The following is a 5,809-nucleotide window of genomic DNA, read 5'->3' as shown; positions in this document are numbered from 1 at the left end:
CGGGCCAGGTCACCTTGAATGAGTACATTCCTCAGCTGGAGGTCTGGCCGGAGGTCTGGGAAGCCTTCTACCTGCGTGTGGCTTTCTCCTCCCAGTGTCCTGTAACAGCCCTGGGAAGCACACCGTTCCTCAGGGCCTCCTGACACCCAACCCACACTTTTCTAAACTGTTGCTTCATTAAACCTTCTGTGAATTTTCCTAATTTGATTGTGTCATTGATCCTGCCAATACACTTTAAAACATTTAAATCCTTGTTCGGGAGGAGATCGAAATGTCATACTACATAGGGGTATAGACACTGACAGAATCTCACAAACCAACTCAAAGGGGAATCCTGGGTGAGTAATCCTTTGATTTCATTCAAGATAATCGCATCTCAGATATACCATTTGTTTCATGCAAAGGTCCCATAACAGCCAAAACTTAATGCCCCATAGCTGTAACTCCAATAATTGGGATTAATTAAAGTCTTAAGATTTTTTTAAGAGTTATTTATTTTATTTAAAAGGCAGAGTTACAGAGAGGCAGAGGTGGGGGGGTCTTCCATCCACTGGTTCACTCCCCAAATGGCTGCAACGGCAGGAGCTGTGCCAATCTGGAGCCAGGAGCCAGGAGCCAGGAGCTTCTTCCGGGTCTCCCACGTGGGTGCAGGGGCCCAAGGACTTGGGCCGTCTTCCACTGCTTTCCCAGGCCATAGCAGAGAGCTGTATCGGAAGTGGAGCAGCCGGGAATCGAACAGGCACCCATATGGGATGCCAGCACTGCAGACAGCAGCTTTACCCGCCACACCACAGTGCCGGCCTCCTAAGATTTTAAAATTACCAAAAAAGACAAATGCTGTCAGTTATTAGGAAGCTTTTTTTTAAAAAAAGTATTTATTTTATTTATTTATTTATTTATTTATTTATTTGAAAGGCAGGGTGAGAGAGAGAGAGAGAACAAGCGCATCAGCTGGAAATGGGCCAGGCCAAAGCCAGGAGCAGGAACTCCATCTGGGTCTCCCAAAATGGGTGAGAAGTATTTGAATCACCATCTGCTGCTTTCCTGGAAGCATTAGCAGGAAGCTGGTGTGGAACCAGAGTAGCCAGGATTTGAACCAGACATTTTTGATATTTGATGCCAACATACCTAGCAACAGCTTACCCTGAGTCACACCACTTGACCCCAAACATGATTTAAAATCACACTTGAAATTTAAAATCCTAGACATTCTTAAACTCTTTCCCCCTTTCTCTTCAAAGGGCAAAGGGAAGTCACGTTTTCGTGCTACTGGTATAAGCAACTCTACTGTCATGATGGCTCACTCAACTGGTTAAGTTAGCTGATGCCAAAATTCACCCTGAGAGCTGAGCTCAGCAGTGCTCACGTGTTTTACGTCCTGCATACCAGGGCCTGTGCCTGACATGACACATGCATGGCCATACTCATCCTCAGGTCAGTTCTATGGGTGGGTGGGGGGGTGTCTGTCTGTCTTTCCTGTCTTCTATTTCATACATTCCCATCCTAAAAAAGCATCCGCCAGAGAACTAAGTGCCCTGGGCACCCTGTTCAGGTCAAGGAGGAAGCCTGAGGTCCAAGTCGAAAAGTTCACGAAGGAGAAGTGTCCATGCTTGGAGAGGGGCGAGGTCTCTCCTCACAGCACAGAGAGGAGGGATGAGATAGTGGTGAGCAAGTGTGTGTGTGACATTTAAATGTCACGGGAGCTTTAGAGCCCTAAAAAGTAAAAGTTAGCTTGAGATGTCTGGGAGTCGGGAACGAAAGTTCATCTAAGTCTGTCCCAAGGCAGTGAAAGAAGTGCCAAATAAAGCCACTTCCTGTTTCTACCCCCTGCTGGTTGGGCTTACGCAGTAGACTGTGTTTCTTCAGCCTTGGGAGACTCTGTCTCTCCGAGGGAATCCTACTCCCTTTCTGTTGGTTCCAGACAGCCTGGCTCTGACATAAGAGCATGGGCTTTTGGAAGATAAGTAAGACTTGGCAATTACTCACCAGCCTGCCATGTCCCTCCTGAGCGGAAGTGAAGACAGGGTTAATTCAAGTTCAGACAAGAAGGAAGGAAGAACTCTGAAGAGATTATTTGCAACATATTAGCCCCAGACATAACAGTCAAAGCACAATAGGAAATATCAGCGTAGCAGAGGGGGACAGCCCTGCTGTGAACAGGCACCCGATGCCCCTTTCAGCTTACACCCATCCTCCAGAGTTAGGCCTGCCAGGCGTGTCTCTCTGCGGCCTCAGGTTTCTCAGCTTTCAAAATAGACACCCAGAGAGGTTCCAGCAACCTCACAAAAGTGGCATGGAGTCAAATATGATTTTATGGGCTCAACGAAAAAGGAACTCTGAAATGTGAAGACCTTGCAAAAAGCCACTGCGTGCAACACATTCCCAGTTGTCACTACCGCCTTTACTGAGACCCTAATGGAGACTAGCTACCTTTGCAATTCTCCTCCGGCTCTATTTAGGGAATTCTTGTTGTGTCACTTTCTTTGGGATTTTGCAATCCAGTATTCTACTAAATTTAAACATTCACCGCCTCAGCTTACAAACAAGTTAGGCTCCAAAAGTAAATTTACAGGATGGTTGGTTAGCACTCAAAGATTCAGTTTCACAGAAAAACAAAGCTAAAAGAAATCCATAATCCTTGTGCAATCACACTAGCAGAAAACAATGCTGTTATAAAATGATAACACAGCTAAATAGAAAATACATATCTGAAAATTTACCAAGTGACAGTACATACGCTAGCTTAAACCCGGGCACTTGAAACAGTCTCTCCAAATGCTTGAATGTTGCTTTTTGCTGCATTTTGAAGGCTTATACTGGGCATAAAACAAGTTAACAAGAAGGGATGTAGAAAATTGAGATAGCATTCCCAACAAGGCAAAGCCACCCACACATTTCACTTCTAGGACTTCCCTGAGTCACTTCCAGCCTCCTCCACCATCTTTGTCTATCTGCTGACCACTTCCTGGGTCCCCCACCCTCAGCCATCTATCTTCTTCCCCCAACTCCAGCATGGATGATAGCTACACACAAGATGTTAAGGGTTAGGGGAAGGAAAGATGGACATTTCTACTTTTAAATTAACTTTAAAATATTAATTGCAAGGGACAGATGCTGTGGTGCAGTAGATTAAGCCACCACTTGTGACACCCACTACCCACACTGGAGTGCCTGGTTCCAGTCTCTGCTGCTCTGCTTCCTATCCAGCTCACTGTTAATGTACCCGGGAGGTAGCAGGTGCTGGCTCAAGTACTGAGCCCCTGAAACCCACGTGGGAGATCCAGATGGAGTTCGGGGCTCCGGCTTCAGCCTGACCCAGCCTGGGATGTTAGTCTGATCATTTGTGGAGTAAACCAGCAGGTCTCTCTCTCTCTCTCTCTCTTTTTTTTTTTTTATTTTTATTTTTTTTTTGACAGGCAGAGTGGACAGTGAGAGAGAGAGACAGAGAGAAAGGTCTTCCTTTTGCCGTTGGTTCACCCTCCAATGGCCGCTGCGCTGCGGCCGGCGCACCGCGCTGATCCGATGGCAGGAGCCAGGAGCCAGGTGCTTTTCCTGGTCTCCCATGGGGTGCAGGGCCCAAGCACCTGGGCCATCCTCCACTGCACTCCCTGGCCACAGCAGAGGGCTGGCCTGGAAGAGGGGCAACCGGGACAGAATCCGGCGCCCCGACCGGGACTAGAACCCGGTGTGCCGGCGCTGCTAGGCGGAGGATTAGCCTATTGAGCCGCGGCGCCGGCCCTCTCTCTCTCTCTCTTTATCACACACACACACACTTCAACCATTCAAATCAATCAATAAATAAATATTTTTAAAAAATTTTTAAAGAAAGAAAGAAAATTGCAGCTGTTCAATTGCCAGGTTGCCACCTAACCTGATCTGAAGTGGCCAGGTGCACTATGGTGATACCATATCTGCATGGAAGAGACTTATTCTGTATATATTTTTAAAAGATTTATTTTATTTATTTGAAAGGCACAATGACATAGAAAGAGAGAGGAAGATACAGAAAGAAAGATCTTCTAACTGCTGGTTCAGGCCCCAGATGGCCATAAGGGCCTGGACTGGGCCAGGATGAAGCCAGGAGCCCAGAACTCCATCCTGGTTTTCCGTGGGGGTGCAAAGGCCCAACCACTTGAGTCATACTCTGCTGTTTTCCCAGGAGCACTAGCAGGGAGCTGGATTGAAAGCAGAGCAGCCAGGACTCAAACCGGTTCTCCAGTATGGGATGCAGGCATCTCAGGCTCCACCCACTCTGCCATCATGCCAGCCATGGAGGCTCATTCCAAAATCGGTCTCTTTCTCTAGTTCCAGGTTGGGTTTTTTGCATTGAGGACTGACTATTTAACTTGTAGGTTCCAGTTCAAAAAGAAAATGCAGGGCCTCTTGTTAAAAACGAAGAATTCTGAGGCCAATGCTGTGGCATAGTAGGCTAAGCCTCTGCCTGCAGAGCTGACATCTCATATGAGCACCGGTTCACATCCCAGGTGTTTCTCTTCCAATCTAGCTCTCTGCTTATGGCCTGGGAAAGCAGTAGAAGATGGCCCAAGTCCTTGGGCCCCTGCACCCTTGTGGGAGACCCAAAAGAAGCTCCTGGCTTTGGATTGGCCTAGCTCCTGCCATTGCGGCCATTTGGGGAGTGAACCAGCACATGGAAGACTTTCTCTCTGTCTTTAACTCTGTCTCTCAAATAAAATAAATCTTTTAAAAATTTTTAAAAATTAAAAAAATAAGAATTTTAAGACAGAAAAAGCAAAGCATTTTTTTAAAAAAAGATTGATGGATTGATTTATTTGAAAGGTGGAGTCAGAGAGAAGAAGAGACAGAGACAGAGTTCTTTTATCTTCTGGTTGATTCCCCAAAAAGCTGCAATGGCTAGGCCAGACTGAAGCCGGGAGACAGGAGCTTCACCTAGGTCTCCCATGTGCATGCCAGGGCCAAGCACTTTTGTTATCCTTTGCTGCTTACCCAGGTGCATTAGCAGGGAGCCGGATCAGAACTGGAGTAGCTAGAACTTGAACCGGGCATCCCAGACAGCGGCTTAACCCTCTACACAGCACAGCCCCAAAAGCAGAGCATCCAAGAAGGCACAGGCTCCTGTCCGCAGACTCTGTGTCACTGCACAGTAACACTGGTCTTGAAGATGGCATCAACTTCAGAGACCACCGTGATTTTCCTGGATCACAGCCTGGTTCTTGGAAAACAAAGCTCATTTCCTGACCAGATCTCTCAAATGACTTCCTTTAGCCTTTTTCACTGTGTGGGTTGTTCCCAGGACCCTTGAGAAAGTTGACTGGTTCCTGGCCTCAGATTCCCTTTGCCTCTAAGGCTGCAAGTCAGTCTTACTAAGCAGAGAGTGCCCTAAACCAGCAGTTATACTCCACCTCCCACTGGGGCCCCTTATGGAACATCTGCTGTTACACACTTTCTAAAGCAGGAGCAGGTAGTTCTAGGGCAAGACCACAAGCACATGGCTACATCTGAGTCTTTTTTGCTTCAGTCTTTCTTTGGGTCTTTAACAGCAAACCCCAGCACTGCGGTTAATTTTTACGTGTCAAGTTAACTAGGCTTTTGGGTGCCCAGACTTTTGGTGGGACAGTGTTCTGGGTGTGTCTGTGAAGGTGTTGTGGGATAAGATTCACATGTAATTGGTAGACTGAATAAAGCTGATGCTCTCTCTATTGTGAGCCTCATCCCATCAGTTGAGGATCTAACTAGAACAAAAGATTGAGCTTCTTATGAGGGAAGGGGGAAAAAATCCTCCGGCCTGACTGCCTTGAGCTGGGACCTAAATTTTCTTCTGCCTTTGCAC

At 47.0% G+C, this 5,809-nt stretch overlaps 1 long non-coding RNA gene across 1 annotated transcript; it reads right to left on the bottom strand.

Moving 5' to 3' along the window:
• Window positions 1–476: 476 nt before the first annotated feature.
• On the bottom strand, window positions 477–2,291 carry LOC138843950 (uncharacterized). The gene is made up of 2 exons (XR_011379185.1): window positions 2,186–2,291; window positions 477–804 (listed from the first exon to the last, which is right to left on the bottom strand). It is a non-coding gene; the product is annotated as an uncharacterized lncRNA (long non-coding RNA).
• Window positions 2,292–5,809: the final 3,518 nt, after the last annotated feature.

Source organism: Oryctolagus cuniculus, chromosome 10 (genome assembly GCF_964237555.1).
Source record: "Oryctolagus cuniculus chromosome 10, mOryCun1.1, whole genome shotgun sequence".
NCBI lineage: Eukaryota > Metazoa > Chordata > Mammalia > Lagomorpha > Leporidae > Oryctolagus > Oryctolagus cuniculus.
This window is presented reverse-complemented; position numbering and strand designations above follow the sequence as displayed.